This window comes from Ambystoma mexicanum, chromosome 14 (genome assembly GCF_040938575.1).
Source record: "Ambystoma mexicanum isolate Mex_15411 chromosome 14, UKY_AmexF1_1, whole genome shotgun sequence".
In the NCBI taxonomy this organism is placed as follows: Eukaryota; Metazoa; Chordata; class Amphibia; order Caudata; family Ambystomatidae; genus Ambystoma; species Ambystoma mexicanum.
The window spans coordinates 82190846-82210387 of NC_090940.1; the positions used below are offsets into that span (position 1 = coordinate 82190846).

At 48.0% G+C, this 19542-nt stretch overlaps 1 protein-coding gene across 2 annotated transcripts in view; it reads right to left on the reverse strand.

The window, feature by feature from the left end:
* RASGRP1 (RAS guanyl releasing protein 1) overlaps positions 1–19542 on the reverse strand; it is a 326703-nt gene that overhangs the window by 104806 nt on the left and 202355 nt on the right. The window lies entirely within an intron of this gene.

The window sequence follows — 19542 nt, forward strand, 5'->3', positions numbered from 1 at the left end:
TGCAGTAGGAAGTTTGACTTTTTAGAGATCTCAGAGATTTGGGCAGAGAAGGAAAGTGTGGAGTCACAGATGACCCTGAGGTTCTTAGCCTCGCAGGTAGGGGTAGGAGGGTGGCCAAGGGAGGACAGCCAGAGGGTGAGGGAGAAGGATGGAGATGGTTTGCCGATGAGGAGGATCTCAGTCTTGCTGGCATTCAGACAAAGATCGGCGGCACACCAATCTTGAATGGCAGTAAAGCAGTCAGATGAGAGAGGGAGAGGAGGTGGCTGAGGGCAGCCGGGAAATGAGGTGAGTGTCATCAGCGTAGCACTGGAAATTTGAGCAGAAAAAGGCAATGCAGTGGGCAATAGTTACCAGGTATTGGTTAAAGAGCCATAGTGAGAGGTTAGACCCCTGGGGAACCCCACAGGTACAGAGGAAGATAGATGATACGAAGGACCCCAGTTGGAACTGGGAGGGTCGATCAGAGAGGAAAGAGATCAGCCAGTGTAACGCTCACCTGATTCCCACGGAGGCGCAGGTCTGGCTTCGAGTGCTGATGCTTCTTCAATGGTGAAGCGCAGGACTCTGAAGATGGACAGGAAGGGCCCTCTACTCTGGCTTCTCCGGCTCGCAGGAATATTCCCCTGTGCATGAAAAGGGAGTATTACCTACTGACTGAGTTATGCTCAAGCCTCCCACTCTCTTCCAACCCTCCAGGATACCCTTCCACAATTCCCCATGAAGTCTCACCTTAGGGTCAGGAAGGATGAGCTCTCCATCCTGCTTCCGATGCAGGGGCGCGTTGAAACCCAGTTACTTCACTGGATTGAGGATTGATGGGAGTTCAGGTAAGCTTGACTATTCAGGTAAGGCTCTGTAAAAGTTCTGTTGCAAGTTCAAAAGTCCAAGCTTAATAATAATGTTCATTGTTTTTTTGCAGCAAGCGCTAATGCTTATGTCTTTTTTCCCCTTAGGGGCCGGGGTTCGGAATGCCGGAGATATGGCGCCGACCCGAAGTGAAACGTGCAGTTCCAGTTCCAGTAAATGGCAGGTTAGTTCTGGATGAGCGCTCGGGAACTGTCTTTGCATACGCTCATTCAATGTCTTTGTCTTTTTTCCCCATAGGGGCCATGGTCCAGAAAATGCCTGGAAGCGGCAAGACCCGAAATGAAATGGGAATGACCCAACAGGTAAGTCTTATTCCCTTCCTTCTCTCACCTCTTATTCTTGTCTTTTTCTCTAGGCTCTGGGAAGTGGCTGTGTATCCGGATGATCGCTGCTGAAGATGGAGGAACCCAGGAAAGGTGAGTGAAATGCAGCGCTGCAGCGATCGTAACGAAATGCTTTTAAAAATAATGTCAGGATCGTCGGTGATGTCTCCGTGGTGCAGATTTAGCAGGTAAGGTCTCTTGTCTCCCTTTGCAGGTGACCCAGGATGCTGACAGGCGTGGCTGAAGTCCAGATGCAGGAGCTGACACGGTGAGAGTCCAGCTGCGAGGAGCAGAACAACGCGAAGCGTGATTTGCTGATCAGGTGTGGTTTAAATAGCTTTGGAAGAAGTCCCAAGTGTGTATCCTTCCTCCGATCAGGTATGTATCCTTCCCCGACCACACCCGGGTGGAAAGTAGTCCCACAGGTAAAGTAGTTCCATTCAGGCCTCAAGAGGGCCTGGATGTGGCAGCATGGTCTGCATCAGGTAAGTGCACATTAAAACACTTGAACACATGTCTAGCTTTATGAGCCTGGCGCCTAAGGCGCCAGGACAGAGGTCCAACATGAGCCTGGCGCCTAAGGCGCCAGGACTGCGTCCAAAAGGCCCCAGCTTGGGCCCGCTGGCACTCCCCTGGGGGAAATGATGCCTGCCTCTGGGGTTGCTGGGTCGGACCTGGCTCCTTGGAGGTAGGCATCATGACAGCCAGGCCAGAGCCTGATCAGTGATGCCCAGGTTATCACGGAGACGGTTGAGCAGGATGGTGTGGTTACATAGCTTACATAGCTATACATAGCTTAATCAACCCAAGACAGACAGGTATGTAGTTATCCTGGCAGCCTTCCAAATGTCTGTCTTGGGTTGATTAAGCTATGTATAAAGTAGCACTGCCCTCTTAGACAAAGAATTTCCTGGAGAAAAAGGTTTGTATTTGGGCTAATTTGTATACCCACAATGTCTTGCTGTTGTGGCTCAGAACTGGAGATGAACTTCCAGCGATGGCTAGTAGGTGGCACTGTGGCATGTCTGACTTGGCTCTTGAAATGGACTTTCCTACTTTCACATTTCAGGTGAAAGGGATTTTTTCAAACCTTTTTAAACCCACCATAGGTTTCTTGGTGCATAGAGATATATATATATATATATATATATATATATATATATATATATATATATATATATATATATATATATATATATATATATATATATATATATATAATACATGACTCACCGTAATCGTATTTCTGATGCTTGTATCTGCTTAGATTCACATGCTGTGCATAGGCCGACATCTAGTGGAAGCTGCGGAGTATTACACTTTGTTTTTCGAAACTCGAAAATGGGCGTCGACACAGGGCATGCCAGTAATACTATCCCTAGTGTGACGTCCACTGTACCCATGATCCCTCACACGTGTAGGAACCTCAGATTGTATTTTTTCTGATATGAGGTAGCATGAGGAGTAGCGCGAGTACAGATTATCCAAGCAGATAGAAAGATAAGACTACAAACATCCATGCGCCTTCTCTCAGAGGGGAGGAAGGGCGAGTCGCATGTGAATCTAAGCAGATACAAGCATCAGAAATACGATTACGGTGAGTAATGTATCCCTTCTGAGGCTTGTGGAATCTGCTTAGATCACATGCTGTGCATAGATTAGCGAGCAGTGTTAGAAGAAGGAGGTGGGTTGTGAGAAGGGTCATGAGCAAATAGATGTCTTAAAACCGCTTGTCCCACTTGAGTATCTGTCTTGGAAGGAGTGTCAATGCAGTAGTGTTGAGTAAAAGTGTGAATAGAGCTCCATGTAGCTGCTTTGCAAAATGGTATCAAGGGGTACATTTGCAATGAAAGCCAGAGCGGCCCCAATGCCTCTTGTAGAGTGGGCTCTTGGCGTAAAAGGCAGAGTCTTTTCGGAAAGGGAGTAACATAGTTGGATACAATTGACTATCCATTTGGAGATGGCACCTTTAGAGACGCGATCTCCTTCTCTGCCTGTAGCTACGGAGACAAACAGTTGGTCTGTTTTCCTTAGCGTCTGGTCTTGTCTACATAGTAGAGGAACGCTCTTCGCACATCTAGAGTGTGTAGTTTCACCTCAGCAGAGCTTTTGGGTTCTTGGAAGAAGGGCGGAAGCTCGATGGACTGGTTAACGTGGAATTTCTCGAGTTGCCTAGCGTGGTGGGCCCAACGTTTGGTCGAGCGGTCCTTTAGTGTCTTAGCCTTGAACCGGCTACACACTCTACAGTTCGCCTCGGGTTGGTCCCTCGGCAAGCAGAGGTTACAGGTGGCGTGTTTGTCAACCCAAGGATACTTGTGGTTGCACTTGGGGCAAAATTTGAAAGGGGTACCCTCCATATGCACCCTTTGGCAGCGGGCTAGTGTGTGTAGGAAAAATAAGAGAGTAGAGTATGTTTCCTCCCCCCACTCTCCCTACTTGCAGGGCCGAGGCCAGAGGCCTTCCAAGGCCCGGGCCGAGGCCAGGGGCCGTCTGAGGCCCAAAGTCCATTGTGCAGCTCTCGACGGATGTTTCTTCTCCGGGCTGGCGTCGATCTTTGAACTTCGATGTCTCGACGTGGGAGTGGAAGAAACAGGGAAATACTATGATATTTAGCAAAATATGGCTGAAACTGAGGGAACTCCGTAAAATGCTTCTGACACGTATGGCGGAAAAAAACAATCTGAAGGTCCTACACGCGTGTGGGATCATGGGTACAGTGGACGTCACACTAGGGATAGTATTACTGGCACGCCCTGTGTCAATGCCCATTTTCGAGTTTCGAAAAACAAACTGTAATACTCTGCAGCTTCCACTAGATGTCGGCCTATGCACAGCGTGTGATCTAAGCAGATTCCACAAGCCTCAGAAATATATATATTGATCATGCAATCCCTTCTAGAACCACAGAATACCTGCAACGCCGCATCCTGGTTGTGGCCATAAGGAGATGAGGAGTTGTGTTCTTAGCTACAAGAAGTCTGGATTCTCTGGTCACAACCTCCTCACAATAAATGTATGTTGTTGACTCTATAGAAGTTGAAACCCTCCAGATATAGGGGAAATCTCAGTTGGTGGCTCATTTTCATAAATTCTTGTCTTGAGTGCACAGTATGCACCCTCAATGTACCACATATTTACTTTGAAGTTTAAAACTTAAGCCAGAAATTAGGTTTCACATGTGATGCAATGCTGTGTTTTGCATGTCAGGAATCACCAATGATAGCATGCATTTGCTGTGGGCAGTGGTAGAAGTGTACTGAGAAAAGTAGTAGAACTGTGGTCTTGGCAGAAGAGGGTAGGCGAAAGCCTAGTGCAACATGTGGCATGGTGTTGCGGCCGGGGCATTGCAATAGTCTAAGTGACTAGTAACTAAGGCTCCTATTACAACTTTACACGTGCCCAAGGACATGAATGGACAACTCCTCTATATAGAATGGGAATATGGTCGTAAAAAGTAGAGGAATGGTTAACAGAAAAAAATTAAAGTAGAGGGAAACCGTTCCCGACCGTTACTGGCTGTGGGGTCCCCTTGCATGAAATGTCAACTTCTTCAAAGCAGAGTGCAAAGGTAGAGAGTAAAAACAGGCAAAGTCGCCATTATGGTTTACTTTTATTATCCGATTTATAAAATGTGTTGCCTGAAAAGAATGCTCTGCAGGCGGCATTTAGAGCGAATTGCTCGGAATCCATTTTGTTTTATGCGTGCATGAAAATATCGTGCAGCTCTAAGAAGAGATTTTGCAAACAGAGTGGGAAGGACGATTAGGAAACTTAATTCCCCTCCTGGCTACCATTCCACCTGTGAACGTTTTCTCGAGTTACTCGTGGCGGTAACATAGGTTTCAATGACCGGCACAAGGCATTTATGTCTTGCTTTCCACCAATTTCTAGGCACACCGGGATGCAAACCGACCCCGATTGTCTCTGTATGTTTACAATTGTGGGTAACGTGTTAGGATGTCGGAAACACACCGTTTGTCGTTTGGAAGTTTTGTCAATTCAAATGAGACACCTTGATATTTGTGAAGCAATCGGCGTCGTACGATGCCTGTACTATTCTTTCCTTGGCTTTTGGGTTCTGCTGGTTGTTGCACTTTAGACCCAACCCCCGCCCCCCAAAAATGGCCATCATTCCCTATTTTAGCAGGTGACACATGGGGCAGAGGATAGTCAGCTGCCAGAGAAGTAAATCACCCAAGACCCCATCCTGATTGAAGCACAGAATAACATGTATTGATTATTTTAAAACACACTGACCACGTCTTCAAAGAAATCACTTCTATGCATAGCGTCCCTATACTTACAGGTCAGTAGAAATGTAATCCCTGAATGTTTTACCAGGTAAATATGGCCATCACACTGGTGTTGGAGGGGCGTACATGGCCGGTCACGGCCTGCCAGCTCAAGCCTAGGCAGGCCTGTGTTAAGGGTGGGCTTAGGCGAGGGCTGTCGGTCCTTACCGGCCATGTATGCCCCCGACATTGCTATTTGCACCCAGGGCTCCGTCTGGGGTGCACATTTTTTCGTTTCGTTTTAATGGGAGAAGCAGGCTCCACACCTAGTGCGCGAGCCCAATCTCCCATGAAAACAAAACCAAGATAGCACCCGCCATAGTAAAAAGAAAAAGGACCTGGTCCTTTTTCTATTACCATTGTGGACGCCAAAGACGGGATGGAGCACTGGGACCAGAGCACAAAGCGTCGGTCCAGCAGGTATGTGGTGAGGGAGGGGGGTTGGGGAAGGGTGTGGGATGTCTTTGAGGGAGTGGGGGCATGGGGAGGCAGCAGATAGAGGCTACCTGTATCCTCCCCACAATCAAGATGGCGCCAACTTGGGAAGGTCCTTGGGTGACTGGAAAACGTGGGCAGTAGACTGTGTTCTTGGCTACATTTCCAGTCACCCGATTGGTTGAGCACCCTTCCCTGCGTGCAAATATGAGAACCTTGGTATTTGAGAATCAGAGGAGCTTTTTGGAAAATTCAGAGAAAACGAAATGGATGCTATCCCCAAGACTAATGCTCAACATAATCACACAAAGGACTTTGCAAACCTTTTCGGTTGCAACAATATGCACTCAGTGGGAGTGCCAGAGGAGGTGACACTAACACATGCTAACCAATTGTGAAGAGTCAACCTAAATTCTTGATAAATTATGTTCATTGAAGCTTAATCAGAAGCCGGCCAGCAGCGGTGTGTGGGGGAGGGGGGGGGTCTTGGCCCTCTCAGCCAATTAGAAGGCTCAGAACTGGGGCTTTACCACACCTTAAAACCCCGGCTCCGTGCCTCCTCTGAGCTGGAGGCTGCCATCTTCCCTAGCCAGGAATTAGACACCCCCCAACCCAAATATCCAACCCCCACTCCCCTCCCCCAACATGCTCCCACCCACTCCCCACTTACCTGGCGCTCCCCCGTCCCTCGCCGGCCCCTGGAACACTCGAGGTGCCCGGCACATCTCCCTTCAGGAAATGTCCGCTATGGAAAGGGAGAAGGTACTACAAGTAGTTACCTTCGCAACGATGCATGGCGGCAATCTGGTTTTGTAGTTTTTTTCTCAAGTTGAGGAACGGTAAACACGCCGTTGCTCAACCTGAAAAAAAAACAATATCAGTACCCCGGTACCCCAAGACTTTCATCGGACTAGGGCACTGCGGTCTGGCAAGAGATTTAGATTTTACTCTTCAAGAAGTATAATTTGGCAATATCCAAGATAAAGAGTATTCAGCCCTCTGAAGAATTAACTGTTTTTACAAAAGGGGATTAGACTCATCTGCTATAATAATGTTGCCACATGACATAGCAATCAGAGAATCCCTGTTGGAAGCAAGCAACTAATTGAGCCGCCGGCACCGAGACAGGCCGGCCGACGGTGCCTGGGCTTCTAGAACTGAAGGGCCAGGCAGATGAACTATAAGCAAAAGATCAACACATGTGAGCAAAGGCCTCAAGAGATTTGATACACTAGACTGTATGTAGTTGAGGGGTTATGTATAGCATAACAGGAGGGGGTCAGGTGATCAGGGCGAAGCTACCACGGTACCTCGCACCCATGGTAACGCGTTTAGGACCTAATGAAACGAAGCCATTTTTGGTCCCAAGACCTGCAATGCAGCGTTGAGTGCATTTTTATTTAAATCCTGCAATTGGACCTTTCACTTTACATGATCACAAGTCAGATTTTTGAATACTGATTTAAGCCTCAAGCGGGGGGGAGTGGGTGGGGGGAGATCTGACATAGATAAATGACATGTATGTGCTTACATGTCTGCTGATGTGCAATGCCTCACCCGTTTCTATTTACTAGTTAAAAACCATCATTCGGGTCAAACTGTGAAAATACCGTTTTCAATGTGGACAGCTGCCATATTGGTGAAATAAATTGGGATGATTGCCAAGGATAAAAAAAGTTTAAATTCTACTTTTTGGAATATCATCACGGAAAACCAGCGGTAACTTGCTGGGCTCATTTTTGTTCTGTCTAGAATTATGCAAAACAATCAAAATGAGTATTTCAGGAACAAAAACAACTGAAATATGCTGTATACTTTTTCTTCCGATTAATGGCCTTGGGAAAGCAACCGCTGGCACGAAACTTGCTTTGGCCTATGTATATAGAGACGCCTCAGGATGTGTGTATTAAAAAGCCCTCTTGCGATTCCAAGTGACGTGTAGAGATGCGGTCTTTCGGAATTCAAACATGTGATATCTACTGGCAACTACAACAGGCCAGTGATCGGAGTGAGCGGGAACGGTCGGGAGCGGTGTTCCACTACTTTCATTTTCTTCTGTTTACCATGCCTTTACTTTTTACAGCCATATTCACCATTCTGCATAGAGGATGTGTCAATTAATGTCTCTGTGCAAGTGTGAAGTTGTAATAGGAGCCTTAGTTACTATTGGAATGCCCCGGCCGCAACCCCTTGTCACATGCTGCACGATGCTCCCGCCTAACCTCTCCGCTGCCAAGACCACAGTTCCACTACTTATTTCAGTACACCTCTACCATTGCAACAGGCACCGGATGAAGTCCCCCCCCCCGCCCCAGGCGACAACCCTCCACCGTTAAGAAGCAAATGTATGCTGATCATGCAGCACAGTCGCGGCACCTGGTGGATACCTGGCACTTATCTATTAGTGACTATATTTTCAATCAAAAGCCTAAATGGTTGATATTCAGACTAGGGCTTGAATAGATTTTAAAATGTCTCCAAAAAGCCCTCTGAATTTGCATGGCTTATTAGATCAGACTGGCTGTTCCTCTTCTCCTACAGGAGAATTTGGGATGGAAGACTTGCATGCTGAGGAGCTCAGCCTTAAGGCGATCTTGTCCTACCCGAAAAACGAAGAGACCTCCCCTGATCAATCCAGGCGGTAGACCGAGCCGAGACCTCAGATGTCTTTTCACAGAGCTCTGTAACTACTGCTGTGTGAATTATACAGTGGCCGACGTGAGCGGGAACGGTCGGGTGCAGAGTTCCACTACTTTATTTTTTACTGTTAACAGTTCCACTACTTTTTGCAGCCATGTTCACCATTCTGGAACTGTTCTGTGTGAAGTTAAAGCACATTTCTCCACTTTAACACTCAGTAGTTACAGCTACACTGAAATCCGTTTCAACTCAATTGGCCGTCAAGCAGCATGGCTGCAACCCTTGAAAAATGTGTTGCACGTTGCTCCCCGCCGCAGTCACAGTCACAGTTCCACTGCTTTTTTTTGTACACTCTACCACAGGAGGAACAGAACAATGGAAGCACCCTTCCCTCAAAGAGGAAGCCATACTCCTGTTTGTGGAATGCAGGACTTTCGGTTTGAATAGTCGCAGGGTTACACTACCAGCAGGAAGTAGTCGCAGGGTTACACTACCAGCAGGAAGTTCCTTGACCAAAGCAAGAGGCAGCAGAGTGTACACACACTGCACTTAAACACACTCAAGCGATAAACCCATGTTCAGCCGCCTGCACCAGAGGGTAAATGCCCGCGTCCATTGTTAATAGGCATGAGCAAAGCGAGGACCTCTAATGTGTGTGGCGGGTTGTTTCCCTATCAAGTGGGCCATTACTGCCATTTCACACACAGAGACCATGCACATGGCTGCACAGCACGGTAGGATACATGTACACAAAAAGTGAATATAGGTTTAACTTGAGGTAGATTTAACCCTCGGCAGCCAGCGGGGGAAGGGGGGGTGGGGTTCACCAACTCTGCTCTACAGTCCCTGGGCATCATTGCATTCTACACTCTGGTATCAGTGACCCACACGAAATGCTTATAATGCAGGCCAGGAAGCAGGCAGAACAGTACCACATCAATCTCAAAGCTTTGTGACGTCACTGACCAACAGCAGCTATTCACTGGCTCATCTCCACTTTAAGAATGGTGGTGCGGGGGCTTATTTTGTATCAATATTTTTGTGAATACGTAAGAATGCTGCACATCTAATACTAGAGCTTGTTGTATCAACTGTATTGGGGCTGATCAAGGGCAGGAAGTCACAGACAAAAAGGGGGCGGGAATAAGGAAGAGGAGGAGCTTAGAGAGGAGGTGCAACAGGGGACGAAGACGAAAGGGTGAATTGTCATGTTGCAATGCTTCTAAAATATATATTAAAAAAGTGCACTTATCGGTGTCAGCGTTCTTCTGTGGGATGTCGTTGTGTTTGGGAAGGAACAGGGCATGCTGGCAGGGGTGTTGCTAGGTTTGAAAAGATCCGGAGCCAAGCTAATGGCGGGACTGGCGGGACTCGGGGCTGGCTAGCATTTTGGTTCCAGCACCTGAGCTTCTATCAGGGGCTATAGCCCCTCCAGCCCCGCACCCCCTAGCAACACCTCTGCATGCTGGCAACCAAGCAAACCTGCGTCCCACAATTCCCTGCTTCCGAGTGCTTTTACAGCCATGCACGCAGTGTGAAATGCTGAATGGGCGGCCGGGAAGAGCGGGTCTGTATGCATGGAGCAAGGCCCTATAAAAAGCGAGTTTGACCCAAAAGCAAAGTTGAACTAATATCTTGTGAAGCAGATCAAAATGTTCTGCCAAGGACTGGCTCAGAATGCAAATCCTCTGATCAAGAAACTCGCTGCCATTCCTGCAAACTCTTTCGACCGCCAACCATGACACTGTGTGACGCCAACTCTACCGTGGCAAGACGTCATGGATCAAGACATTAACCAACAACTGCTCATTCAACCCGAGAAATTGGAGTTAGGAGGCTCAGCCGCGGTATCCAAATGCACCACTGACAGATTGAAACAGCAAGATATAGCCTACCTCACTGTACATATGTATATAAACTGACCTGCTAAATGTACAATACTGTATGTATATTTGTATATATGCCTACTTAACAGACCCTGTAAGTAATGTAATGCTCTGCTCACCATTCAACTGTTTCCTACCCTGTAACCAAGTCTTTAGGTATACTTACTCCTCTGTTCTCTGTTGCGCCCTGTTACCTCTGGGTTTTGCGCGCTATATCAAAAACAAACATAGGACAGACATAAATGTGTTAGGACAGTGACTCCTCCAGTAACATGGGTGGGTCTGTTCCCTGTGCTAATGGCGATCCTGCGCTCTCACGGTCTGCACCATTTGAACTCACTGTGTTCTCTGTTCATAGATATGAAATCAGACATTCCAGGACTAGTATGAGCCTGACCTTGGTTGGATTGTTTGTTTGGTATGGTATTGTTTATTTATAAAGCGCCTATACACAGGCAAGTGTTTCAAAGCGCTCAAGGAGGGTGGGAACAGGGGGGGAAAACAACAGTCGCTCAGAGCCCTTGAAATTTGGAGACAATAATAGTCTGCACAGGTAGAGTAAGTGCGTAAAATGCATTTAGCAGTTTGAGGTACAGCAAATAGGCCCGACGACGATTCAGCAGTTTTACCAGTGCAATTCAGGGGAGAAGACAAGAGGGAACAGACGGACGATCTTCAGGCGCGGTGCCTGCGGATCGTGCAAGTGCATAGAGGGTAACAGGGAGGGGGAGGTCCAAGGGCACCCAGTCGGTGGAGACTGGGGTAAGTGCAGAGAGAGCCACTCTCTTGGGTTAATTCTCAAGTGCAGTGAGTGTGGGTGGGGTGTAGGTCCCTGAGGCAAGTGCGAAAGAGGACTGGCAGGCGGTACTAGGGACCTGAGAGCAGAGGGCTAGGTTAGCAGGGTGGAGGAAGAGCGAAGGAAGAGGAGAAGAGTAAGAGCTTGAGGAGTTTCCGGAACTTAAGAAGATCAGGCTCAAGACAGAGGGCAGCAGGGAGGCTATTCCAGAGGGAGGCACCTGCTGAGGATAAGGATCTCCCTCCAAATCTCTGCTTGGAGAACCAGCTCACTCGCAGAAGGTTGGAGGTAGATGAGTGGAGGACTCGGGAGGGACAGTATTTAGGTAGGCAACGTTGCAGGTAGGTAGGTCCCAGGCCCCAGAAAGCCTTGTGACTAATGCAGAGGGTCTTGAACTTGATCCTTGAGGCCACGGGGAGCGAGTGAAGGGATTTCAGTGCCAGAGCGATGGCAGTCCTTGGGCTTGAAGCCAAGGGCAAGTCTTGCGGTTCTGTTCTGGATGAGATGGTCCTGAATGACGGGGTCGCCTTTTGCTTAACCAACCTTTCAACTATACTGGAGCGGTTGCCTCTCGTTCCAACATGGCCCCCATCTGTACTCTGAGAATAGCCCAAACCCTCGCCACAGCTCATCTTTCGTTGGCTGGATACCCAACGCATGTTAGATGTAGACAGAGGACACATCCGATAGTTCACTGCTATTTAGTCGTTTTGCTTTTGGCTGCTAGGTGGAGCTTTAGCACCACATAAATGTGCATTTGCTTAACCTGTGTATCATTTGTGCATATTACCTGTGTATCATTTGTGCATATTTAATTGCTGCCGTCTGCCACAGCAGGCTAGGACCTGATCCAAAGGATGCTCTTGGCAGAGGTTGCCGGATTGATCATGGGTTTGCATTGGCAGGCGGAGAAAGGATTTGTGGCTAGTGGAGGAGGGATCACAGTTTTATTCCCAAAGTTAGTCTCACAGCCAAGTTTCGCCTTCTGCATACTTAAAGGAACGCAAGGATTAATTCATTGTTTCATTGAGGCGAGAACCAAGGCTGTTCTGTTCCATGTGATAATGTCCCCGCAAAAATGTCGCCATGCAACCTCTGCTCCCATTTACCCCGTATATTGTCCCCACATATAATGTCGCATATGCCGTTTGCTGATGACTAAATGTATGGTGCCATTATATGTGGGGACAATATTACCAGATATCGGCTTTTCTTTGGGTCAATGATGGTTTTCGTTTCAGACTCATTTCAAAATAGAGATTTTCTGGACGCGGAGGATGGGCTTTACAAGTGTGAGATGCCCCGATAACATGAACCCCTGGATTTCTTGCTGACTTTCTTGGGTCGGTGGTGTTGCCGGCCATTGGAGGGATAATGGGGAGCAGAGCAGCCATTTTGGAATCCTCGCCAAGAGATCCATCTTAGAGACATGCAGCTTAAGCTTTGGAGACACTTTTCCCGGGTCATGAAGCAGTTGTGTTAGCAGCCAAGGGGACTTGTTCAAGCACTGCTTTTTCCCCCTCCGATGCTATAAACAGATGCCACAGTTTGGGTGCATGGTCGGACACTGGGTCTAAAACTGAGGCCACCTGCCAGTTTGCATTCCTCAAAGAAGAAACTGAAAAGCAGAAGTGACCTCTACTCCGAAGAACCCCTGGATCTCCCCGAATTTCCGAGCCTGCCTGCCCAGCGTAGCAACCATTGAGGATCGCGGTCGAAAGCTTCCGTAAGGAAGGATCCCCTACTAAAGAAGTCCGACTCACCCATTTGATTTGAAACCAAACTCAACCAAATCACACCTGGAGAAGAGTGGCACAATCATCTGGCCCTGATTCCGAGAGTGTATAGGAAGCCATGAAGTGCCCACGCATCAACCTTGTCAAAACCATAGAAGGGGAGTGGGGGATCAAGCAGGGCTGAGTTAGCCGCCACCACCATCATCATGCAGCACAAGCATGACATCGGCCACCACCTGAATGGTTGAATCTGTGGCATAATTACGACAGAAGCCTGAGCCATTAAACCTATGTGGGAGGAAACACACTGACCAAGCTGTAGGTCTACACAGTTCTCCAAGCCTTTGTGCCAGGGCAGGGTAAGGCTAGGCCTAAAAGGTTGATATATTGGCAGGTTGAGTTTTAACAAAGGCTTAATCTAGTCCGACTTTTAAAGCGATTCACTTGTGATGATCAAGAGTTTCACAGGTGAATATCGCTTCATCAGGAACCCAGCATTGGATCCACCATCTATTAATGAAGAATGGGGCCACCTTTCCCGCCCTAAACTCTATCCCCTGCCTGTAACCCCCTGTATCCATTCTCTCCATGATCCTTCCAAGAGTACCCTTAAAAGTCTATCCTAAGTGTATCTGCATTATTGTACCCCCTTTTTAGATAGCTCTCCGCCACTTTACAGCTAGGTTTGTGCCATAAAACCCAGCACCTATATATACATATCACCAACCACGCAAATCAAGACCTGGGTCGCAGACCGAATAGAGCACAACAGTGCAGAAACACTCCCCAAGACTCCTTAGTAGGAAGTAATTGCCCTGCAGTGAAATTCAGCAGCAAAGGCTTGGCTGCTACTGGAGAAACACAATGTTGGGGTTTATTTAGGATTTTTGGTGCATAGCTTCTTGATTTGGTCCAGGAAAATGTGTTTATTTTCTTGACTGGGCTTCCTAGGAAAAGAAAATTCAGAAGAAGGAAGGGGCATAAGGAAGTGCTGGACTTACACACACAATTTCCTGAGACACTTAAGGATGAGACAAAGTGTACTCTGTGCTCAAACGACCAGGCAGTGATGGACAGGAAGCTGTGAATTAAGGATATCCATTCATTGGTTCCATGTCATTTCCAAGACAGTAATTACTTTGAAATGATTTACTTGAAGTAATTACTTCGACATTTCACTTCAAATGTCTTTTTGTTTTAAATGTGTCCCCCGTGTACCCCTTACCCACCATTTTCCATTTTACCCCTTAACCCACAACTACGTGTATACTTTGAAGTATTTTCGAAGTAATTACTTTGAAGTAATTGCAATCATTGAAACTACGGGAGACCCACTCAGGATCATATAATTCCATCTAGTCTGTGACATTAAAGAAAGGAAAACCACCTAAAAATCAGTCTTTGCCCCACCCAAAAGGGGCAGTCCAGCCTGAGCTTCTCCATCACATCTCTGCTGCATGGGACGACAAACAACCTCAGATATGTTTCGGCCTCTTTGGGTGTCATCAGTGAGGTGTGGATTGGCGCGCGTGGTGCAGAGAGCTCAGAACCCATCAGGGCAATTGAATGGAAGGCTAACAAATTACCGGTTATGGTTAGTTTGAGGCTTCATCTTCATCAATTTCTGGTTTTTCGAAAGTCATCCTGAGTGGGACGGTCAACGTCAGGCTAATTTGTCCGTGGTGGTTACAAGTCTGTAAAGGCACAGGGAAGCTGAAAAGCAAGGGATTGGAAGTTTGCTCCGAGGTTGGGCAAAGCTTGCCATCCATCACTTTTGGTTATTTCAAAGTGCCGCCTGGCACAAGTAATACTCAGTGAGGCTACCAAGCTTAATCTTGGAAGCTTAGACTGCTAAGGACATTGCACAAACGATATCAATTTACGTACCAGTTCAGAAATTCAGGGTGGAACCAAGACTGATTTGCATATTGGGGGACAACACATCAGGTCTGCAAAAGGATGGGATAGAAGGCGTCGCAAAGGTTTCCATTCCACTGCTTGTTACGAAGCATATCGGTCATTGGCTTTTTCTTATGGAGACCCATTTAACAAACACTACCTTCAGGCGCTAGACGGGCACAGCATTGCCATGGAGGGCAAGTGAGAGGCTGTCAGTGGGAACCCCAGCTCACTGCGTTACCAGTATCGCCATCCATTCACATCGCTCGTTTTTATGATGCAAAGTTTGTATGGTCACTGTACAAGATGGCTGCCAGAGACGCTTCAGAAAGAAGGGAACGCTGGGATTGAAAGATCAGGAGCAAACCGCAATACTGAGCCTGGTACCGCCACTCCAGTGAGGGGCGGGTCCTCTTTGACTCTGGGATCCAAAGGCACACCACACCCTGGCCACTAAAAGCTGTCCTGTACTAGTCTATTGGGAAGTGCCCAAAGGACTGTGGCAACATTCTAGTGCAGACCAGATTTTTGGGCCAAAATCGGTCAGTTTGATTAGTTACTTCCCTGTCATCTGGCAGTTTCAACCAACCTTCTGGACAAAGTATGCTCTAAAATACACTATTTTGAAATATTTTACCCAAAACTCCCTCTTGTGATGCATTCAAAAAAACTTTTACCAATTTGTCAATGCAGGCCATTGGTTCCTGCACATACTGGAGGCATCTTAGGCAGAGGACGAAATGCACAAGTGGTAACGATGGTCTCCAATAGCAACAGACCAAGTCCTTTCAATGAACCCACCAGTCCAATCCTGGACGCGACGGCATCGTTTCACCAAGCTGATGTGACATCACATGACCCCCCCGACCACACAGCTGCATCACAGGAAGTGATCGAATAGTGTATGTGTGAACAAGTGTGAGCTGGCACAGCTGCTAAAGGCAATGTAAACAGGTCACTCACGCACCATGCCCTATACGCTTCAATGTGCTCTCACATGCGAAAAGCAAAAATCAGATCTTTTCACCCGCCCTGGGGACACAAAAGTTTAGGACTTATGCAAGGAAAAAGAGGGGGGTTGGAGAACCCTGATGACACCAAAATGGCGGCCAGGCCTCGGGTTATAACAAGGTTTCTTATTTACTCAGAACGTTAATCTCCTTGCTCATTTGGCTGGTTCTGCTCTATCTCAGCCCTAGTAATTTATTCCTTGTCTGGCTATTTTGGAGCACCTCAATTGGGTTTTCCACATTTCCCATTTGGGTTATGAACAAGGATACTCAACTAGGATATATATCCAAGAGGACGACTGGCCGGATTGGCTCTGGTTAGCTTGACCAGTGTGCAACTCGGTCGGCCATCTTTGTTGTGTGTCCATAAGCGTACAGACTTCCTCATTGCCGATCCAACCAGGCGCTGACGCGGAGCTCCTCCCACCGCTGCCCTACTTACCAACTACGCCAGTCTATTTTGGTTCTGCGCGAGCCACAAGTGCTCGAGAGAACACGCAGGAGTTTTTTTTTGCGAGAACAGGGAGGTGCTAATTGGCAAATAACCGCTTGTTTTTTGTTCATGCCATTGTTCGTCATTAGCGGGTTATTTCTGGACGCGTTTGTTCCCTAAGGGCCTGCACTGGATCTAATTAGGCTCCCAGACGACAGCATCATGTGTGCACTAACCCCACACACACACATGCACGGACACACACCACACCGCCTGTATGGACTGAGGCGCAGAACCGAGATCAGGTCAACAATCATCATTTGGCGATGATCATGTTTTTAGGATGGTTTTAATTCTATTTCTGTTTGAATGACTATCATATTTTACTGTAACACAACTTGTAATCCTCTTGTACTGTAACTAAGAAAACGCATACTCTTGTAACGCGCCCAGATACCTCAGGGTAAGGAGCGCTTTATAAATAAGCAATTGCTATCCCGTTAGCAAATGGAATTTTTCCTTCAACGCAAGTGTGTAACTTTTAAGCTTTTAGCCAAATATTTTTTTGTTTTTGTTTTCACATTTTAGGCTACACATATTTCTGAGTGTATTCTTAATGCTCTTTTCTGCTTCTGTACATTTGCTGATCAACCTTCATGGCTCATTGATACCGAAATAAAGTTTTTGGATTGATTGAATAATAATTTGTGGATTTGTATGGCCTGCAATACCCACTCATGGTACTCGATTTATCGTCTGCGGACGGAAGAAGGGCGGAGTCGGTTTCAAACCCGTGTCGCATGGCATTGCCCCATACCAGAGATGGGCACAGCGTGCTTGAGCTATCCACCTGTCCAACCACCAAACTGGTATATGATATGATAGGTTATTTATAACGCGCTTAATACCCAGGGGTGTCTAAGAGCAGACCCGGGGATCGATCCTGTGGTGCTCCTTGTCGGCTTGCTTCTAAAGCGAGCACGTTGCCCTTGAGCTATCCTCCCGAGACTATGCCATGGAATGCCTTAGGCTACTGCATACAAAGATTCTAAGGGCACGCACTCTCCGCGCGTAGTGAGCTAAGATATCATAGGGGGCGGAATGACATCTCGCGGCGCGGGGGAGCAGTGACGGGGTGGTACCACTGCAGATTCCCCACTCATCCCCCAGATGGGACGTGCCAGTCCAGACCTCATCCCTCTGGGGTCAGCCACTCTAGTGGTGGCTGTGAGGCACGGGGGTAGGTTTTGGGTGGTTACCACTTCTGCCCTGATGTGAAGCAGACGCCCAATCAGGGCTCAAACTGTCCAGTTCGCAATCGATGCAGGTTTGCGCCTCAGAGGCAGGACACTCTTCAGATCTGATCACTTCAGTGGGTGTAATCTTCAGAATATGCCACAGACTGGGGCAACAGATCCATAGCCCCCATCGGGGGAGGGGGGAGAAAATCACTCAGTCCTCATCCGATGCAGGATTCCAGATGAAGGGGCAAACCCCCCAGATTTTATGGGACCCAGGGTTTGACATGAGGGGGGCAAAACTGCATACCTCATCCAAAGCGGGGGCCACATTACTGATGGTGGTGAGTCAATCCCGCCAGGTGGCATCAATCGGTGGGCATAGACTCTCCATGGCGCATCTCTCGGCGCGTGGTGAGGAGGCACCGGACCTCAACTTAGGGAGGCAATCACTCAAGACCTCATTACTTGAAGGGGTGGGGGGATTCCAAATTATATCCCTTTGGGAGGTAAATTAATACAGACCTCATCACATAGAGGAAAATTATTCCAGACCTCGTCACTTACGGAGGGGAATCACTCTGCACCCGATTACTTGAAGGAGAGGGGAGCGCTGCCAGACGACCTCGCTTAGGCTGGGAAACAACGACCAACCCCATAAGCAAGGGAGGGAGCCCACTCCGGCAAAGAGGCCACCACTCCAGGCTTCCCCCAAAAGAGGACTCTCCACATCACTAAAGAGGGGCAACCACGCCCGATCTTATCCAAAGCAATGTTCCAGGTCACTGTAGGGGGGGGGGCAAGCCCGTCACACCACACCTCATGCATTGCAGTGTGCCACATGACGTCTGGAGAATGGCCACCATAAGTCACAAACAAATTGAAGCCCGGGCCCTGTTCATGTAAACTGCACATCCATTAGAGGGCGCTGGTGCGTGCAGTGCAAAGTTGCTGCCTTCTGAGAGGCTCTGCGGTCACCTTCTGGATGGCCAATAACATTCAGACGTCAAACCGAGCCTGTAATTTCCTAAATGACTAGTCATTGGAGGAGCCTAGGAAGAGTACCCCCAAAAGGTGTGGCTGTCATATGGCAAGTTCTGTCTCAACTGTCATACTAAGCCAATCACATGTCTCGCATAGTCACCATATGTTAAGCAACACCCCTACAAACCATCCCCGACTAACCAACCTCCCTCCACATCCCACCCTCCCGGCGTGCCACACCAGGACACACCCCCCTGCTGGCATTTGGAGACCCAGTGGACACCACATGATGGTCACGCAACCATGAACAGCTCTTCTCTTATGAACTCCACCTCACTCCCATACCTCAGGGGGCCACTCCGCCCCATAGCATTCCCTACACTTTCAGTGCTTGGGGTCTCCTTTCGGTAGAACATACCCACAAATGAGTATGCCAACTACGTAGAAAGCAGACTGGCACACAGAAACTGGGTACTTCTGACCTGCACCCATCAACACCACAGGCTTCCATGCGCCTCTCCAGTTACCCCACCAACACCCTCCCTCCTTTCGAGGAGAGGACCCACAAAGTAGCAAGTGTGGAATACACAGACATCTGGACGGAACCTATCCGCACTGCCAACATCGCTCTGTTTTGCAGGCCCTGATAAAGCATATACGGGCGAAACACGTGGCGGCTATTAAAGTCATACCTGCCTAACCTCTGGATTTTTCCTGGAGACTCAGGAATTTGAACCATTCGGGAAAGACCCTGGAATCTCAGGAATTTTGGTGGGGGACAGCTTTCACTGATTTCTTTTTTTGTTTTGTTATGCTTGCAGGACTGCACCTCCTCGGACTCCCTGCCCGAGTGTGGCTTTGTCTCTGCAGCAATGACTGTAACGCTTCCAGAACATTGGCAAAAAGAATGCAGGTGAAGCAAAATAGCACGCGTTTCTTTTGCTTTCGTTCCTTTTGCCCAGGTTAGGTTGGACTCAGCCCCATTGAACCACAGCCATCA